This window comes from Pteronotus mesoamericanus, unplaced genomic scaffold (genome assembly GCF_021234165.1).
Source record: "Pteronotus mesoamericanus isolate MK-2021 breed Mesoamerican mustached bat unplaced genomic scaffold, CSHL_Meso_final contig_94, whole genome shotgun sequence".
Classification (NCBI taxonomy): Eukaryota; Metazoa; Chordata; class Mammalia; order Chiroptera; family Mormoopidae; genus Pteronotus; species Pteronotus mesoamericanus.
Window position 1 is genome coordinate 32,736,532 of NW_026555285.1, and position 21,920 is coordinate 32,758,451.

The following is a 21,920-nucleotide window of genomic DNA, read 5'->3' on the forward strand; positions in this document are numbered from 1 at the left end:
GGAGAATACTTATACACAAATAACTCCTAAAAAAAAGTAAAATGTCAAGACTATTAAGAGAGATTCCAACAAGTGGCAATGGGAATTGGATGATGCAAAAGATTTTTTTTTAAAATGGGCATAAAAGAGACGACCTCACAGAAAAACACCATATGAGCCTGTCATTGAGAGACACAGGCAGTGGGGGCAAGGACAGTCTAGGTGGAGGTGACAGCATAAGTTAAGTTATGAAAGTAGGAAAGCATAAAGGCACAGCCTCCCATGCAGTTTAGCTGTAGCATAAGCTGGGTCAGGGCAGCAACAGAGAGGCTGGTCGGATGTGCTGCGGCCAGTGATAGAACCCCCAGGACTTTGGACTTTGGACTTTGTTTTGCAAGGTCTTGGGAGCCAGTGGAAATTTCTGACCAACAGGGTGTGCGATTAGAGTTATGCTTCAGAAAATCTGACCTATCGACAGTGTGAAAAATGCACTGGATTGTGGAATAAAAAGACAGAGCATTATACGTGCTTCATGCAGCCAGGAATACAAAAGATGAATCTCGGTACCCTAGAATAGTGACAGATTTCCTGGAATTTCCTTGGTATGGGCTTAGAAGAATGGTCGGATTTGCTAAGGAGAGGTTTTGGTAGTTGAAGATGGATCAATGGATCAATGAGATTATAGCATTCCTTCTCATCAAGGCTCTGGTCATTTTAGAAATAAAGTGACACATGCCTTTTGAACAGCAAAGTGAATAAAACAGGAGTGCCCCCAGACTGAACCCAAAGGTTCAATCCAGTAAGCTCTGGAATCCACCCGGAATGCAGAGCTAGGGACCATGTACGCCCCCTGGACTGCATGACCTAAACTTAAGGCCAGTTTAGGCCAAGAGGGATGGATGCCCAACGCCACTCTGGGGGCCACAAACTAATTCAGCTCTTAAGGAGAGTATCAGACTTTGTGGTGTTCCGGATAGCATCAAAACATAAACAATCATTAGATTTACAGAGGATAGGAGGAAGAAATCCAACCAGATGGCTGGACAAAGCACAGAAGCTCAGCCTGAAGCAATGTAGCTCTGCTGTAAACAGCTGGGAAACAGCTGCAACTGACAGCCTCCGCTGGCATGCTGTTGCTAGTGACAAGCGTGCTCAGTACCAGGAGAAGTGACATGAAATCTGCAAGGCTAAGCACTGGGGCTTCGAGCCTCGCAGGATAATCCTGAGATATGCATTAGAAGGCAGGCCTCTCTGCATGTTGACTTACTGTATTTCCCTTGCCCAGGAAGGAAAAAGACCGGTAGATTCTCCTTCTTGCTTCAAAAGGAGAGAAGGAGGCTTCATTTTGCGTTTCTTGGGTCTTATATGTCATTGCCCTTTACATAGCAACCCTCCTTCAATGGACAGGCTTTAGTTTGTAAGTATGCCTAGGAAATTGCCAAAATGTTGTCCATGGTGTTTATCATTTTACAGTCCCGCCAGAGGTGCCTGGGAACTCCAGCTGCTCCATGTCTACTCCAATAGTTGGTACGGTTAGGCTTCTATAAGTTTAGTCATTCTAGGTGTGTAGTAGTAGCTCTTGTGGTGTTAATTTGCATTTCCCTAAAGTATACTTTCATGTAATTTTTGCTATCTTGTGTGGTGACGTGTCTGCTCCAATATTTTGCCCAGTTTTAAAATTGGATGCTGGTCTTCTTTTTTAGTTGTAAAGAGTTCTTTATATGTTCTAGATATGTCTGTGGCCAGACTTAGACTTTGTAAATATTTTTTCCCCATGTGTGGCTTCTGTTTTTGTTTTCAGAACAGTATTTTTTAAGAGCAAACGTTTTGAATTTTGATAAAGTTTTTGTTTTCAAGTCCTGGAGTGAGGCAGATTTTTTGGCCTGCCCTCGGCTAACTTTCCAGCAGGCTTTATGGGAACCATCATCCAACCTTGAGACCACCTTCAACTGGCACTCAACCCGTTTCAAAGGATTTTGAGGATTTTTGTATTCAATGAAAGCAGAGATCTCGAAAAGCATCTTTTTGGAGTCCCTTGTATATCTTGAAAAATGTGGCTAATGTAAGAATGGAAGATTTGATTCTGAGCCTTGTGATTTGTGGTAACAGATTTCCTTGAGGGACACCTTAAGGGACTTACAAGTATTGATTACCCTGATACATTTGCAGCATCACCAAAACACTTTACAGGCAACAAGGTTGCCTTTTATCTGATAAATTTATTTGTTTAGTTAGAGAGGCTAAAAAGTCAAAGCTAAGAACAACTGGCTTTAAATTCCAGAAAGATATCTGAAATATCCTTTAAAAAACTAAAATTGTTTTCTAAAAATGTGTTCCTATATCAGAACTATCTAGGTTAAAGCAGATTATTTGTTCCCAATCCTATATTTACTGAATCACAATTTCTAGGCAGCAGGATTCCAAGTGATTCTTGTGTACACCCAAATTTGAGAACCGTATCTGCCTCTGGGAGGGAGGGAGTTAAATCTCAGGATGCTAACTACACGGCTGGATTATTACCTGCTCTAGGCAGGAATGCACCTAAGTCTATTGGCTGCAGGCAACACAGTCCCTAAGGGGCATGGGGCGGAGGCGTCTGTGGTTGGCAGGCATTATTTACTGCCTATTCTGTGGGGCTGAGAAAAGTGGATGTCATTTTATTGAAGTCAGAACGAGTAGAGGAGAATGGCAGAAGTCGTTTCCTAGAGGTCTGACATTTAACTGCAGAGGTGCAATACATATTGAAACATGGGTTTACAATTTTTTAAACAAAATACAAACTTTCTTGTGATTTGTATGGCAATTAGTATGTTAGCACAATGATGTTTATCATGAAATACAAGAAAACTGTGGGCAAGTAGGACCATCCCTTCATCCACCACCTGAGACCATGTAAAGCCAATAGGAATCTGCAACCGTAATGGATGTGCACTACATGTAATTCCCCACCTCCTTGTCATTGTCCGTGTATTTCCCCCTGACTCTTATCAACACCCCAACCATCTCTCGATGGTAGGCATAAATACCAAGCACTGTCTAACCCCATCCCTATCCTCCACCCCACTCCTCCAGCTTGAAGGTTCTCCATGTCTTGCTATTGTCTACACGCAACTCCTTCCTCCTGTGGAAACCATTGCTTTGTCCAGCTGTATCTCCTCGCTGTCCTCACAGTGCCTGCCACAAGCCAACGTCGGTGTCATTATACTTTCCATTTTCCCCCATTTTCTAAAATGTGTCCCCCTTTCTACTATTTTAATACTACCCATATTTAAAGATCAGAATGAATCCCACATCTTTCTCAAGTTCTTTCTTGACCACGGAAGTCTTAATTTTGCGTCTTCTGCTACTCTAACAGTTTACCTCTCTGGCGTCTTTCATAATTTTCAGGATTTGTGATTTTTTTAATGAGCTTTATCTCCCCAACCAAATTATTAATTTTTCTTGAAGGCTGTATGTTTTCAACCTCTCCACATTTCCCTATAAGGCTGTCATAGAAATCTGGCAATTCTAATGTTTCCTAGTGAAATTCAATGTACGAAGGGAAGATTCTAGAAGCTGGAATAACAGAGTTATCGTCTAATCTGTAGTTTAGAACATACCTGAGTTACACCTATACTTCTACCTCACCAGATGTGAGCATCTGGATGGCAGAGAGCCTCATATACACCTTTTGAATTTCTAGTTCACAGTAAATTAATGTTTATTGAATTAGTGATTAGAAAGTACTTTCTTGTAACATCGAAAAACTCGTTATTCTTGGCTCCCACCTCTCAATGGTCTCCCCCGACTAATGTGCTTTTAAAACTAGTATCAGTGACTAGAATTGCTTAGGACTGGACGTAAACACCGCACCCTGTTCAGATTTCTGTGGTCCCACACTGCTGTTCACACTTCTGTGTTCTCTCCAACAGGGCCCTGAAAAGCTCTTTCTATCCAACTTTACCTGGCCAACTCTAACTCGTTCTTCAAGCCTCAGCTCACAGCTTCCCCTAGGAACTCTCATCAGACCATGAGGAGTTAAGTGGCCGCTCCTCTGTGTTTCCAGAGCACCCTGTACACACTTCTGTTTTAGACTTGATCATATATTGTTGAAATGTTCTGTTTATGTGCCTAGCTCCCTTGTAGAACTACACTCTCCTCTGGGTCACAGCTACCTTGTGTTTTGGCACAGGTTATTTCTCAACCCACCTCTTACCCACTCGCCATCCCTCACCTCACACAGAGCCTGGTGTATCATAAACATCCATATTTTTAAACTGTTGGCCAGTGATTCTCAACCAAGGGGTGATTTTGTTCGTCGGGGCTCCTTTGGCAGTGCCTGAAAATATTTCTGATTGTCACAACTTGGGAAAGAGGGTTGCTACTGACATCAAGTAAGTGGAGGTCGGGGATGTTTATAAACATCTTAAAATACACAGGATGGTCTTCCCCTCCACACTGCCCCCTCCCATGTCCCCGGGAACAAATGATTATACAGTCCAAAATGCTGATAGTGCTGAAGCTGAGAAACCTTGGCTTCAGCTGTAGTATGGAAAAGTATTGTTTGCTAAAACCAATGCTTTGGAAAATTTTGAGGCTATGCTGTTTTCTCTATATGATATTTTTTCCCCCCCAGGGAGACCTAGATATGTATTAACAGTTGGGAATGAGCTTATAATAACAGCAACTTCTGATAGGTTAGTCAAGAGTCATGGTTTCTAAGCATGATCAATGTTGGAAATTAGGAGTTAAAAGCTTATGTTCATGCAGGGTTCTGTAGGTTTCCTAAAAACCTCTCTATGCACCTGTTTAAATGAGTTTCAGGTACCTTTGAAAAGATCAGACCTTTGTGTGTGGAAAATCAATCCCACGGGGATTCAGAATAGCTTCTCCTGGTCATTTATGAATTGAACTGGGGAACCTTTTGAGTTTTATGCACTAAATGCAGCCATACTCCCCCATAAAACTGCAGGGGGAACTGCGCTTACGCAGGAGAGACGCTGGTATATAACTGCACGCAGACGCAGCTTTCCAATGACTTCAACTCACCTACTTAGACCAAAGAGGCTGTCAGTTAATTTAACAAACTATCCCTGTTCCCTGATCTTTGGGCCATAAAAATTGTTCATCTGCTCAGTCACAGGCCATTTAATTTTGGATGCATCGTTGCCAGTTGGTTACAGTAATTAGCATTCCCTATATCGTGGCAGCTTCCCTGAAGCTATGCTAAGTAGGGTTGCACTTTTGTGTGGAAACATAAGCTGGGTTGTACAAATGAGCCTGGCCACCCATCTTAGAGACAGAAGCCCTAACTATCATCTTTTTGGCTCGGGTGCCTCGTAGGCCCACCTGCAGATCTTATTTACTGATTATTAATGACAAGAACTGCAGGCAGCTGTGAAAGGCACAGCATGGCAACTCAAAGCTGCAACTCAAAACTATCCTCCCTGGGACTGTAATTTTCTTGAATGACACCTGACTTCATTTTAATTTCTTTCTTTGCTCCAAATGCACTTGTGCTGGGGAAATGCAATAGAAATTCAATGAGCTCCAGGTTTAATAGGCAGACTTGCAACATTTGTTGGTGCATCTGTTAGTTTCCTGGCAGAAGTGGGGCATTTGGAGAGGAAATACACATTTGTGTTTGTTCCAGAGTTGGCAGTAGAACCTGTAAGGTGATGATTCAGCAGGGCCCCTGGTGAGGTACCGAAGAGCGAGGTTACCTCGTGGTTCACTAGTTGCCAGTCTACGGAGATCATATATTGTATGGGTATAAAAATCAATTTGATTGAATAAATAAATGCTAATCTTAAAATAGTAGTCAGTGTTCATGCTTAGGAGATCAGATTTTGACCCTGTTTTGGAGGGACATGGTGTTCTGTGTAAAATCCTGAACATGAATTGGCTTCATTAGAAATGAAAACTGGATTTAGTTCTTTGAAATGCACACATCTGCATTTTAGTTTGTACATCTGCAGACTTTTGGTTTCCCGGGAAACCACCATGCAAGAGTCTGCAAGAAGGGCTCATCACACATTGCTTTATATCCAGAGTAATTTTATTTCTTTTTCTAATATGCTGGAACGTACTATTTCATCAGTGAAATTCATATCTGCATGTTTAATTTTCAGATTAATAGGACAAACACCTTGAATGCAATTAAAAATAGGCTATGTTGTTTTCACCCTTTGAGTGACGCTAGTGTAATGAAGGGACTTTAGCTCACATTAGTTGCCATCTTGTCTTTTACTGTAAGGCTAAGTTGTTCAAATAAATAAAAACATCTTAAGTTGAAATTTTTGGGGGTGAGGAACTTACACATTTTATGATGGATTAATCATTTTGCTATCCTATGTAATCACCATATTCTCTATGCACGGTGAACTCTGCTAATTAAAAAAATGATCTACACTATGTAGCCTGGATACAATTAATCTTTATTTGCATGAGTTGTGAGTGTGTAAAATAATACCTCACAACTTATTAGTTTATTAGTAAATATTACAAGGAAAGAAAAGAGCTACTTTTGTATCTGGTGACAGGGCACACAGCCAGAAATGGTGATAATGACCAATAAGACAAGGGATGTGCTTGTTAGTATCACTGTTTTGTTTTACTTTACCTTTTTTTTAATACAGGCAGTTACAAAGGATCATTTTCATAAACGTGAACACAAGCACAGAAACTCGATAAGAGCAATGGATGTCTGGGGTGAAAAGTTGGGCCCTAGTCCAGTAATTTCGCACTTTATTTGTTACCAAAAAATAAAAATAAAAAAAAAAGAAAAAGAAAAAGAAAAGCGCCATGGAATACTCAACAGAATAGCCGCAGCAGGAGAAGCAAGGAGCAAAAGAATTTTAGGACTCTATTTTAGAAACTCCTTTAGACCACATCACAAGAGCTACAGCGGTCGGAAAAGTGGGACACGTTCTTATTGTCCAAGATGTATTTGTCAGAACGGGCATCTTTTAAAACCATACCACGACAGAAAAGCTAAGCTCTGCTTCCGGTTGCCTTCTACTCCTATTCATTTTTTTAGGTAGCAAGAATAGTCTTGCTTTTGATAGGGGAGGAGGAAAGAATGTAAATACTTGCTAAGAGTGCTGTGGTGAATGGCCTTTGGAAAGCTTTATTGACAAACTCAACTCAATTATAAATGAAGGGAAGGGCAAGTGTTTGTAAAGGCAGTCTTTTTATTGGGGTCTCCCAGCAGGTTATTCTTGTCAACGTCCAGAATGAATCAAGAAAGTGAGGAATTCAGAGCCACTAAAATTCTGTGCTCCATTTTGCCTTTCTCAGTGGCTGTGGAGGGTGGGGGGCAATTGTCTCTCTGGAGAGTAAGCAATTTCTTAGGTGATTGCAGGGAACTTTTATTTTGGACAGGAAGATTTTTTCCTAGGTGAGTCAGTGGTATAGGAAGAAACAAAGCTTTAAGTTTTTAAATTTCACAAACTTATTTTTTCTATGGAACAAACGTAATTTTTTTTTTTTTTTGCTTAGTCTCAGTCTTGTCTGTTAGTTAACAATAACAATTCATGTGCCCTAATGGTATCTCCGTGAACTATATCAAAATTGGTGAGAAAATAAAATGATGATAATAGGCATAAAATCATATAACTTAAGAACTGAAAAGAACTTTTAATATCATCAGAGCATAGAAAGTAATAATAAGAAATGAGTTCTTCCCAGCAAATGAGCAAAACATGAATTTTGCTTCACAGTGGCTTGTATTTAAGACAGTGGCCGGGCTTCTTCCTCTTTGTATGCTGCTTGTTTGTGTTGTCATTGATGTCAAGAAAATAAAGGGACAGTTGTAAGATAACCGAAGTCTAGTTTTCAAAAATTCTCTGAAGTGAACACCTTATTCCTGCAGTTCAGAGGGAGGTCTCAACCTGGCCCCACTTCCCATGTGGATGATATTCAGTCCCGGAACTTATCCTTGGGAGGCCAACTCAATTCTCTAGTCATTCTGGACATTGACATCTAGTACCAAGTGGATTTGGAGTGGACACGGGGAGGGGTCTATTGGTAAGAAACAAGGTGGCATTTTGATGGTGACACCTTGGTTTATGCAAGTTTAAGAGGGTAGTCAGCCAAAAAAAAAAAAAAAACCCTATCTAGGACAGGCCCGATTTGTTGACTGTATTGACATGCCACCTGGATTGGTTTCAGTCAGGTACAGTAAGACCAGGAGATCAGGAGACACCAGCCGAGAAGGGAGAAGCTTTTACAGTTCCTTAGAAACAGGAGGCATGGTTGACTAGGGCCCCATGGAGAAGTGCCCACTGGGGTCTGTCCTGGAGACAGAAAGGGCAGGGGGAAGCACAGCCGCAGCCTTTATTGTGGTCTCTGCCAGCACGGCAAGGCAGGTCAGGGTCTGCAGTCTAGGGCTGGCTGGCTCCTTCGAACAATTTCAGTACCCTGGAGGCTAGGAATGGTCTAGGTGTCCTGCACCTGGCACTGGGGTGGTTTAGGGCAGGACAAATAGAGGCTTGGTGTTAGATTTAGCTAAAGAAAATGGTTAGAGGGTTTTGAATTGGTTCATTTGCATATCAAATATGCTAGGAATTAGCTAACTCTGTTAGGGGCCTTCCCATGATCCATTAGGACCCCAGGAGCCCAAAACATCTTAAAATATAGGAAATAAAAACCATGATTAATACATTGGCTCTGCTTCAATTATAAAGCTCTTTTCTGTAGGACTGACCTTCAATCAAAGGTGAGATCCTGAGGTTGACTGGATATTAGTCTTTCAGAAAAAAGTGAGATCTTAACAATAGATGGCAGCTTTTAAAAAATGTTTAGCCAAATAACCCTCAAGGGAGTATGATGATAATTATATTTACTATTTATTGATTCATTTCTCTGTGTGAGAAATTATGCTATATATTTAGCATACATTAACTTCCTTCTTTTTTTTGATAATGTAGGTAGTATCATGATTATAACATGAATAAATGAGAACTTAGAGAGGTTTAGCAACTTGTCTATGGTTACTTCATCAACAGAAAGCAGGGAAGCGATTCTTAGCCAGCTCTGACCATAGTGGTCAAGGTATGTGTCATTAACGTCTACATCCAGACCCTGGGATTTCACAGAGCAGTAAAAGCGAAAACAAAAACAAAAATCAAATGAACAAAAAACACTCAATGACAGCAAAGATAAAAAGATTGACTAAGAGTTGCCAGCATTTTGATTTTGCAAAGCAAGACCGTTTACAAAGTAGGACAATGTAATTATACTATTCTAAAAAAAGGAAGAATATTTGCAAAACAAACGAACCAACCAACCAACCAGAGTAAGAAAGATGTAATCTGAGAATACAAGGCAACTATTTCTGTGGGCGCAAATGCAGATATTTTTTATGAAGACTCACAGTAGTGCCCTCATTTCCCTCCTGTCGCTGTGGATGGTGTCAAAGGGCACAGGTCTGGGATCGTTGGGGGCAGTAAGACAGCACTGAGAAGGGATGAAAGGCCCTGACACCTATTGGCGCAGCTCAGAGTCAACTGTTAGGCCCAACAAGAGGCCATCCCTCCGTGTTCCAAAGAGAGACACCAGGTTTGAGTGGCAGATGAGAGCTAAATGGCTCTTTCTAGAATCACCACTTTCAGAGGCCCAGAACCAGTTGAACAAGGGATGAAAGGGATTTGAGGCAAATACAAAAAGAGGAGATGGATTTGGTATCTTATCTGAGTGGAAGGTAACAGGAAAAAATGGTTTGTTCATAAGATAAAACTGAGCAAAACTGCTGAAGACAAACTTGAAGGATGATTAAATAAGGACACGAGAACTTTTTGCAGAGATAACTGGTGACCGAATGTTCTCTATCCTCATTAAGGACAAAAAGGGCACAATGGCTAAAATAGCAGCAGGAAGGTAATAAATCAGACCTGTGGAGAACATGATGACTTCAAGGTTCCCAAAATATTGGAATTAAAAGTAAGAAGCCCTGTTCTGACTCCTTAGTCTCATTAATTCTTTGCTGTTGACCAATATGAAGGATGGAATTCATTTTTCTGATCTTCTCATTGCTATTTAGAGCTGAAGCGAGTTCTAGAACAGGTCTTTTCCACTTGCCTCATTACATTTTTTTACTTTGATTAAATAATTTTACATTTCTTTCCAGAGCTATTATGCGATGAGGTCATCGCGAAGACTTGACCGCTGGACCTGGGGAAACCCGCACCCCCTCCCCTGTCCTTGGAATGGATATTCTGCCCACTGTTCCCTACTAGGAGCTGTTTCAAAGACTTGCCCTTGAAGGAGGAAGGTGTTTTTGAGACCATATGGACTGTGTGCAAGAGTGAATTCTGTTAAGGCCCCTGTATAAACTTTTAAGGTCTTGGTGGCAGGGGTAGAAGAAAACTGTCATAATCAAGTTTCCTTGTTTATTTATACTGTCACCTAGCAATTTGGAGTGGTCTGCCTCTTTCTCCAGTCTCTCCTCGCCCTCTGTGTGGGGGGCCAATTTGCAAACCAACAAGCTACAGGATTGAAATAAGGAACTTTTTTTTTTTTTTTTAGTTTGGAAAGACAAATAAGGTAGGTTGAGAAAGGAGATGTCCTATGTAGGTCTCAATTTGGCCTTTAGAAATGACAGTAGTACCATGTCTATGTACACACAGACTAATGTTACCCATGGCGGTGATATTATGTCCAGGAATACATAACTGAGCAAAGCAGGAAGGAGCTTGGATGGGGGGAGTGCGAGCTTAGTGATAAGGACCCAGTGAAGTCAAACACAGTGTGTGATAGGCTGGCGCTCAGGAGACCTGAGTTCTTGATTGTGCTTCTGTTCTATCAGTTCGAAGAATGTTAGTTTTCTCTTTTTATACTTTTGCACTTATATTCACTAGCAAGCTACGGTTATTATAAAGGAAATAGCAGATATGTCTCAGGCTTCTTAAAAGAATATTCTTAATAACACCAGCACATTTTAGAGCATGACACCATTAGGCCCATTACCATTAGCCTTATGAGGGCCTGGAAGGGGAGATACAGTTTTCTCTGCATTTTAGAGAAGATTCTGAAACCCAGACAATTTAGGTGACCTGCCCAAAGTGATGCGCTGGCGAAGATGAGATTGAAACCCAAGGCTGTCTAGGTCCAAAGCTTGTTCTGGTACACGACTCAAGATCTTCTCTGACTGTAATGTGCATAAGGACTATCATGGATCTTATTAACCTGTAGACTCTGGTTCAATAGGTTGAGGACATGGCCTGCAATTCTGCACTTCTGACATGTTCCCAGGTATTGCCCACGCTGTTGGTCTCTGGACCACACTTTGAGTAGCAAGGTATTACATTGCTTCTCCTTAACAAGTATGGTAGAAGCCTTACGTTGTTTTCTTCCTGAACTTAGGGAGGAGTATTCAGTCTTTCACCATGAAGCATGACATTAGATGTAGTTATTTTGAAAATACTTTTTATCAAGACAGTTTTCTCCTTTCCTATTTCTTTCCTTAGCAAAGCTTATACATATTATTTCTTATCCTTTTTGTGTTGGCTAACATTGGTAGGCAGCCCTGACTGGCGTGGCTCAGTTGGTTGAGTATTGTCCCACAAAATGAAAAGTTGCTGGTTTGGTTCCCAGTTAGGGAGCATGTCTGGGTTGTGGGCCTGGTCCCTGGTTAGGTCACTTGTCAGAGGCAACCAATTGGTGTTTCTCTCACACATCGATGTTTCTCTCTATCTCTTTCTCCCTATCTTCCCTTCTCTCTAAAATAAATAAATAAGTAAAATCTTTTGAAAAATAGCAATGGTAGTGAGCATTTCTCTTGTTTCTGTGTTTAATAACCAAGGGTCTAGTGTTTTATCATTTAGAATTATTTTTATCATTAGCTCCAAAAATGAACTTTTAACTCAGTGAGACTGCTGCTTTCTATTTCTGGGTTACAATGAGTTATGATTAGCAATGGTTGATTCTTGATTTCAGTGTGAATACCATTAATTTTTGACTCTGATAACTCCCAACACCTAGACACCAGGATAGGACCTCACACCGTTAAGTTTAATTTTCTAAGCACATCTTAGAAGTCTTTCTGGCATCAGCCGTTGACTTGGAATCTCTCTCTGGTATTTTTGTGCTCTTAAGCAGCAGCATATCCAGACCACAAAAATCAGTTGAGACTTCAGCTGATCAAGTTCTACAGTCACCAGATGCTCCAGAGAAAACAAAGTCCCTCGATTATCAGAGGCTTGTACTATTTCCATCATTTGGCAGAACTGCCGAGAACCAACAGTCTTGTTTCGACTGTCTTCGCTTGGATTAGAAGTCCCTCAGAGCAATCATTCAACTGCTTTTCAGGGCCCAAGGGCCTCTCCTCTCCCCACTTCCAGTCTATCTGGGAGCTGCTGGAAGCAATTGATTTAGAAACCCTGTGATCAACTAAATCATCTTGATTCCTACCCACTTGGAACTAAAGTCTTCTACAGGGATTAGAACACTTCAGGTAGGGAATCCAGGAAACCATTTGTCTCAGAAAGCATTGCTTGTACCTGGAGGGCCAACTCCTCAGAATTCTGGAAATTATAGAACCTGCTTTTCTGAGTGAGGGGTAGATGGAAAGATCAGGGTAGTTTCCAAATTTCTTTCAGATATGAAAGAGTTTGCTCTCTTTGAAAGTTACTATAACAGAGTAGGTAAAAGGAAAGATCTGGGTCTTAAAAATATGGATTTGAATTGTGACTTCAACACTTTTTAAGTGTTTGATCTTGTGTAAGTTACTTAACTTCTTTGTATCTCAGTTTTGTTTTTTTCAGATACAAAATGGGGATAGTAAAGATATATCTTCTAGGATAAAATGAGACTATAGATAAAGCTATAGATAAAGACATAGATATAGATATTATATATGCACATACATCTATCTTTCTATCTAGATAAATAGATATTTAGATAAATAGATGCAGGGTAGGGCAAAATTAGGTTTTCAGTTGTATGTGAAACACAGAATTTATTTTTGTATTATTTATTCATTATTGTATTATTTTTCATATGAACAACTGTAAACCTACTTTTGCTCCACCCTGTGTATAGTACTAAAACAAATTCATGGCACATAGTAAGCTATCATTATTGAAGTGAAGCATGGTAACCTTCTATTTTTGTTCTTAAAACAACTCCTTTGACCTTTTAGTCAGCAGAAAAATCTCTGCAATTACTAGCCTAGACTGTCACTTTTAGGTTTTAGTAGTCTATGAATTTTTATGTTTTAAAAATACTTCATATAATTTAATAGATATAAAATACTGTACATATATATTTTAGTATTAAGGTAGGAGGGGCTGTTAGAGTCTGATAGGTAGATGACATTTAAAATCCTCCTTCCAGCCTTGTAATGTGGGGATAAAGGAATGCAGATAAAAAATAAAATGGGTTTGGAGATTCCATTGAACTTGTCATTGAGATAAACAGAATTCAAAAGATACTATGATAGATATAGTACCATCAAATTAATACCTTTGCATTTATGACTGCTCTCAGTAGCTTTTTTTTTTTTTTTAGCTTTAGCCTAGATACTCCATTGCCTGACTCGTGATTGGCATTTATAATCTAGTATCTTTTTCAACTGTATGCAAATATAAATGCATGCAATTTGCATGCACCATTACTATTCGTTCACCAGAATGGGTTGCTGTGTGATTAAGTAAAGGTAAGATTTCAGGTGCTTGATAAAGGGGATTAATGATCTCATTGCCTGCATCCCTGATGGCTGTAAAGCCTTGCTGCTTAAAGCTTGGTCTGCAGATCAGACGCATTGGCATTACCTGGGAGCTTGTCAACGACATGGAGTCTCAGAGCCCTATCAAGACTTACTGAATCAAGCGTACATTTTAACAAGACCCCCAGATGGGTCATGTGCACATTACATTTTGAGAACCAAAATGGTATAGTGCAGTGGCTCTTGAACTTTCCTGTACAAACAAATCATTTAGTATCCCATAGCAAGTAAACCAGAACCTCTGAATGTGGAACCCAAGGCTTTTGTGGTTTTGAAAACTCCCCATGCGGTTCCAAATGTGCAGCCAAGTTTGAGAAGCAGTGGTCTTGAGGCATTGAGAAATCAACAAAGAGGATTCCCTCCATTGTTTTTTTTACCTCCAATTTCAAGCTGGAATTTGTGAGCAAGAGCAATCTCTTTGTCTTTGTTGGAAGCTACCAAAACTAGAGAAAGGAGATTCCATTCTCCATTGAACTTAAGACCCAGGTTCCCCAGAGACTCAGGCATTCAGCTCTATGTTTTCATGATTTTAGAGTGCTCTTAAGATAGGGTAGGTTAGGGGTGATATCTCCTCTAATGTGGCAGTTGATTCGTGTTTGACAGTTTCTAGTGAATGTTACTCAAGGGAGAAGAGTGACTGGTGATATCGTTACCATACTTTACAGCATGTGCTGTGTCTCTCACTGTAACCCTTGTTATTTCCATGTACAATGATGGCGTCCCAGAGTCACTGGAAGGCACCATGTGAGCCTTCTACTGCAAGGACCTTCACTCTGAGTAATCGACATGGAGGTCTTGGCTCAGCACCTGCGTGATGGGCTACATCCTGAAAGGCGTCATTGGTGCTACCTTGAGGAACGACGTATGCCCACAAAGTCCCATAAGTTAAGTTTTTTCCCTGCTGGGGAACTGCCTTCATTTGCATTGACTCTCAATGACCTACCTTCAGGCAAACACCCAGCTGCTGTCAGAGGTGTGGTTTAAAATAGAACCTTGTACTTAATGAATAACAATGTCCACAGATGGGTTTTGGTGCTATCCCGTGCTAGCAGCATCTGCCAGCCTGTGGTCCTAGATCAGCCAGGCTGCTCGTAGGAGCATGGGTAAGGAGCAGAAGTATGTGAATGATAACAGAGCTACTATGCAAAGCCTTGTAGACTTCTGTCTAAAACCTCCCTTGTTTATTTCATTAGTGTGATTATAGCCTTTTCATTTTTTTCTTTTATATTCTCATATGTGCCTTGGATTATTAGCACATGCCCTTTGCAACAGGAGAGGCTGACTTGAGGTGAAAGGGAAGCAGCGGGAGAGTATGAACTGGGAAAGATTCAGCTTTCAAGGCAGTCTTGCAGCTTGAAAACAGACATAGAAAAATAGAGACAATATCACAAATAAGCAAAGGTATTATTGTTGGTTCAAGTTTTTGCAAATAATTGCCTGGATGAAGGCAATTTTTAATGTAGAAAAATGTCCTTTGTGGCTTGGGGAATAAAAGTGAACCACCTGAGATATTTAAGTTTAAGAAAAACACTATTTAGCATGCATAGTGGCAACTTTTTCTGCTGTATTTTAATGTATGCAAATATAGTTCATATTGTAACAATTATCTCATGGCAGGTCTGAATGAAGCCAGTGTAGGTGGCACTTTGATGCAATTTTGATTTGAAATTACTTTAGAAAATTATGAGTGTCATGTGGTGGCAGCACACAGATAGTGCAGGGAGAGAATATTGATTTTACACTCATTTTAAAGTAGAGAAAGTGTTGTATTCCAAATGATGTGATTAGGCAAACTATTAACAGCATAAAGCTCTCTATAAGATTTGCTTTTTATGTGTTTTGGACAAACAAATCAATATGGAATTCTTTTGTTAGTCTACTGTGTGCTTGTGTATGCTACTGTATGCTTTGTGTATGTATATCTAAGTTATAACTTAGATATAAGTTAAATAATGGGGAAAGAGGAAGAGCTCTTGATCTATTATAACCAATTCAGAGATTTTTTTCTAGAACCATTAAAATTTATTTCAATATAAGCCATAAATATCTACTGCTCTTTAATTCGATCATTAATCCTTTTTGTGGATCTATAGTTGTAATCATGTTGTAGAAATTCAGTTTACGTGGAAGTAGTAGTGATTAAAACCTGCATATTCGCAGTCTTGCTAAGATATTTTGATGTCATCACTCAGCAATTATTGAATGTCCACAGTATGTAGAATTCTTTAATTTGTGGATGAATCATAAAAGTTTCAGAAACCTGGATCCCTAGCCTGAGGGGGAAAGAAGGAACTACCATTTATGGCGTAACTTCTTCCCACAAAGCACTAGGTTGCTTTCATGCTGTCTTGAATAGCCTTTGAAGCAGGAGTTATTATCTCTGTTTACAGGCAGGAAAACCGAACCTCAGAAGGCTCAGTTCAAAATTACCCAGCTTATTAGAGAGAAACCAGGATTCAAACTCAGATCTCTCTTGTATCAAAACCTTGCCTTTTCCATTAGAAAGAAATAGAACATTTAGGCATTTTGCTGTGATCAAAGCTTTTATGGACTAATATATAAATGCTGATGGGATACTAGAAAAATTAATCTGAGTTAGTGCTAGTGTTTTAAGCATCTTACACATTTAAGTGTTACTTACCATTGCCCTCCTCTGCCAAGCAATGTTGTTCTATTACTATCTTCTGCCTTGTAGAGTGTTCATGCTAGTTTACTAACAAAGCTGAAGTATGGCCATTTCTCTGAAATTATAGATGTAAAAAAGCAGTTTCTATTTCTGACCATTCTTATGTAGCCATATCTTTTACTTCTTATTAAAGTTTACAAAATACATACTTTTAAAGCAGAAAATTACTAAGAAATAGATTATTTCCCAATAATCAATAGAAACACATTATTCACTGTGAAGGCAAAATAGGATAGTGTTGAACTGATTCACATATATATGAGTGATACCCTGGTATTATGACAGCTCCTTTCTTTTTTCCTAAATTACCCGCATCTACAACTTTGATGGATTTAAGTACTTTGTACTTTGTTGACCTTATGTTGATATCTCTCATAAATACTAGTAAACCAATTTCTGGATGATAATTCTTAATACTTTCTGTGTTTATAGATAAGAGAGAAAAATAGGAACCCTTAGGGACAGATGAAATTAATCTGGGTCTTCCATGGCATATCAGTTTCAAAATTATACCACCATTGTTACAGGTTGGCACTGTTTGGCATGGGCCAGCATTCTGTTCAGTAATTTGAGTGGTAACGCTTCCAGTATCTCAGGCTGTGTTACCTTCCTGTATTATCATAATATGTGTTTCCTGTTAAATTAAATACTTCCATCTTTGGTGTGTATGAAATACCGAGTTTATTAAGGCAAACTTTCTGTCCCTGTTTAGGGCATGATCTTCTGCTGGGCACGAATGAGAGGATTCTAAAGAAACAGACACTTTGCCTCCTATAGAATGATTTGGGGGTCTCTGAGTTCTTTGGATGATCATCTACAACATCTAATCCATAAATCAGTACTGATATTTTGCTCTGAGAATGGCTTTATTGTATTCCACATATTAAAGCAGAAGCTTCTGATTTTTTCCCTTTAAAAATAACATGCTGATTTATCTTTTCGGAATTCATGGCATGAATCCTTACAGAACAAAATTATTTAAAAAACTCAAATGACCTTGAGTCAAATGAAAAATAAGCAACAAAGATTAAGCATGTATTGCTTAGAAGGGCTGCTAGTTTGATACAATGGGAAGTGATATTTAAGCTGCAGTTAGCTGAAGATGATCCATGAAATAATTTAGAGAACTCCTAAATGTAAAGATATCTTTAAAGTACAAGGTATATTTCTTAGGTCTAGAGCCTGGCCACTAGACCAATAGCTGGAAAATTTAGATTTTATTTGCAATTCAGTTACTTTCTAATCACCAAAGCAAGTCATCAAGACCCTGTGCCACGTTCTCTGGGAATACATACCTCCCAAATATGTGAATAAGCCAAGTGTTAAGAAACTGCTGCTTATAATAATGTCTTGACATGTTTTTTTCCTGGTGTTTATTTCCTGAAACTTTAACTATACCTGACTTTACATATACCCATTGAAATTACTTGATAATATTAGGCTTGTATTTTTCACTGGCAGCTTTTTGCTGTTGTTGTTAAATATGACCTCTGCTTTTAAACCTTAAAATTATTCCACACCATGTGGATGTATCCTCACTGTTGCAGTTCCGGTCGATGACTTATTGCCTGCAACAAGATTAATAGTTTTTACCCTTTTTAGCTTCTCATTTGAACCTTTGACAGAAGGTCACCATTTCTCCTCATCCATGCTTTCCGATTTGTCTTATTTCTCAAAATTTGTATTTTGTGCTTTCTTTTCACGTTGGGACTCTCCTTATATGGTTTTATTTAAAAAAATGTGTTCATATATCAGTGCTTCCTTTTAGAGGAGTAAAGCCCTGTAAAGGACATTTACAACTTTATGTAAGATTCTATTTTATGATATTTAAAATGTTTTAAATATAAGACAAGGAAATGAGAGGCTGTAGAAACTTGTTTTGGGAAGGAACAAAAAATGAAAGAAAAGAAGGAAAGGTAATTAAAGAGGGAGAAGGGAGATGAGGCAAAGAAGCTTTTGAAAATTTCATTTTGTCTTTCCACACCAGGACCTGATATCTTTGACCTTCTTCTCCAGGCCAGGAGTCCTATGTAGAATCTTTGTTGGGGTTTTCAAGGGCATACTAGGCTAGTGGATGTGTTCAGCCATGTGTGGACTTCAGGAGGTGGTAATATATTTAACAACGTGTCTAGTTAGTCACTGGTCACAACAAAAGGATGACCACATGCCTGTCATCCCTCTACTTCTGCTCTTTTGATGTCTTTAGTCTTTTGTTCTGGATTTGGGTGGATGATTGGGGTCAGGACAGCCAGGACACTGGCCCTGAACAAGTTGCTCCTCTAGAGTCCACCAATGTTGAAATATCAGTGGGAGGGAAGAACATGCCTATAATAGTGTCTGGCCCGTAATAGGGATTCAAGAAATGTTTACTGAGTAAATGAATAACCCAAGGGCTGTGAGATGAACATGGAATTATCCAAATCCAATGGTTTAGGGAGGCAATAATCCTCGACTCTTAGAGTACAAACACCAGGGTGAAGTCACTTTGAGATTGTACTTGATTTAACTTGTCACTTAGATTTTAAAAAATGAATTTGTAATTAATATGGTATAAACAATATATTTTAAGTGCTCGATTCAGTGAGTTTAACAATCATGTAGATCTATGTAACTACTGCGCCAGAAAGATATCATTTAGCCCTGGCTGGTGTTGGTCAGTGGATTGAGCACTGGCTTGTGAACCAAAAGGTCACCAGTTCAATTCCTAATCAGGGCACATACCTGGGTTGCAGGCCAGGTCCTCAAATGGGGGCTTGCGAGAGGCAATCGATCAATTTATGTCTCACACATCAATGTTTCTCTCCTTCTCGAAAAAAAAAAATTTAAAAATAGATACAGATAATTTAATAATTTCTGAAAGTTCTCACAGACCCATTTCTACTCTGAATCTCCCGCTCTCACACCCACCCTGGACATTTCTATAGATTAATTTTGCCTCTATTTGGATATCATGTAAATCCAAATAGATTTTTCTGGTTTCTATTTCATATAAATAAATGTGTAACTTCTCCTACATAAAATGTTTCTGAGGTCCATCTATGTTGTGTGTATCAGTAGTCCTTTTTCATTTCAGAGTAGAGTTCTATTTGTACAGCTATACCTCAATATGTTTATTCATTCTTCTGCTGATAGGCATTTGGGTTGCTTTCAGGCTTTGGCCATTATAAACACAGCTGTGACAAACATTCAAATGACTTCCCATCCCTAACTCTTGGCAATCACTACTATGCTCTTCATTTCCATTATTTTGTTATTACAAGAATGTTATGTAAGTGAAATCTGCAGTATGTAAATTTTGGGGATTGGTTTTATATGGTTGAGAGTACACTCTATTTTTTACTTTTGTATACTTAGTTTTACTAAACAATATATTGTGACTACCTTTCCTTATCAAAAGATGTACGTCTATGATTATATTTTAAATTGATGACCAATATTCCATTGCATCTACCATTATTTAAATAGCCATTTTCTTGTTGGATAGTTTTGCTATAATAGATAGTACTGCAATGAACATCTTTGTATATAAATCTTTCACATTTCTGACCATTTCTTTAGGGATGGATCACTAGAATTAGTTATTTTTTGAGCAAGAGGGTAAGGCTCTTAATACTGACAAATTGCTTCCATAAAGTTATACTAATTTCTATTATAGACATTATAGGAAAATATATGTGTTCTGGCTCCCTTACCAAGATAATTAATATTTGTTATTCACTATGAGAAAACAATAGCTTATTGTTATTTCAATTTGCATTTTAAAAACTGACAAATGAGGTGCAATTCTTTCTATCAGACCCATGAAATTCCTCTTCCATAATTTGGCTATTTGTATTATTAAAAGATAGCCTGAGACACACCAAATTCTTAAGAGCGTATTTGAGCAAATACTGATTTAGATTGGGCAATGCCAAACCGAAAGTGGTTAAGAATGCCCTACCAGCAGGAGCTCAGGGATAAGCTTTTATAGAGAAGATGTGGAAGCAAAGCAAGAATGATTTGATTGGCTCTAGCTTAATGTTACTTGATCTGGAAAAGCTTACTTGGCTATTTGTGATCGTTTGTCCTTACGTTTTGATTTCCTACCCTGAGGCATTTATAGGAATTGACTCTGGCTGAGGTTTCTTTTGGTTGCTCATGAAAACTGCCGAGGCACTGCTTACCTCAGCTTAATGGCCTTGTTCCATCACTTTCACAACATTTGCTTCTTACTACTTTGTTATTCAATTTCCATGAATTCTCCTTTTTTACAATATCATGGTATATATATTTTCCAAATATGTTTTGTTTCTTTTAACTTTGTATTTTTGAAAAACAGAAGTTCTAAACATAAAGCTACTTAAGATATATTGAAATTTTTCTTAGTTTTTCTATTAGTATTATGGTTAGGAAACATTTCTTCCTTCAAAAATAAGACATCCTTTTTAATTTTATTGTATTTTAAAAGTTTTATTCTTACATTAATTTCTGACAGCAACTTAACATTTACCTCAGTATATGGAGTAAAGAATGTAAGTAACTGTTTCTACATAAAAAGTTAGTTTTATCAGCGACATAATTTGAATATTTCAATTCTTCTCCACTAGTTTATGATGCTTATTTTATCACATATTAAATTATTAAATTTATTAAGATTTATATGGGTTTTCTATATTGATTCATTCATTTATTCTTTAAATTGTAACTCTGGTTTTTATTAGCTCTTTTAAATTATATTTTAAAAGTTTAAATATAAAAACCCAAAGAACAACATAATAATCATTCATATTTCTACTACTCAGAATTAATATTGATTACCATATTTCATAAATTTTTATGTAAAATTATTTTAGTGATTTTGGTTTTATAATATTTTATCATAACTCATAGGGCAGCTTCCTCATAACTCTTTTTTCCAAAAGTTCCTTACCTGTTTTTACTTATTTATTCTTTACATAAACTTTAGGATTATTTTATAAAGTTCTTCTAAAAATTCATTGAGAGTGTTTTTCGAATTCTTTTAATTCACAAAGTAACTTACAAGGAATTGATATTCCCAACCACAGGAAGCACTCTTATTTCCTTTATATTTCTCAAGAGATGCTCATAGTTTTTATCTACACAAATTGCACATATTTTGAATTGGATAATTTCTTGGTAACTAATGATTATTTAAACTGGCGATACCTTTTTCCCCCTTGTGCCTTCAAACTGGTTATTGCTGGTGTCCTTTTGCGTATTTATTCTTACACTGGACTTGAGGAGCTTAGCTGGGAATGGTTGGGCACCTTAGCCAGGTTATGCAAAGGGGTGAAAGAACAAGGTCGGCACCCAGGTCTTTTCACTTCAGGTACAGTTCTCTTTCACTCTGTCACATTCCAACAGTGGCAAAGACCTAAAAAAGACTGGTAAGAAATAGAATACCAAGCACTGTGTCAAGTGCTGTCGCAGGGAAACAATAGTGTGCAAACCAGTCTTTGTATTTAACACGCATTTTTTGAAAAGCAAAATCCAAGTGGAAGACACAGGCAATTAATTAAAAAACAATGAAAGAGATCAGCGCAATTGTTT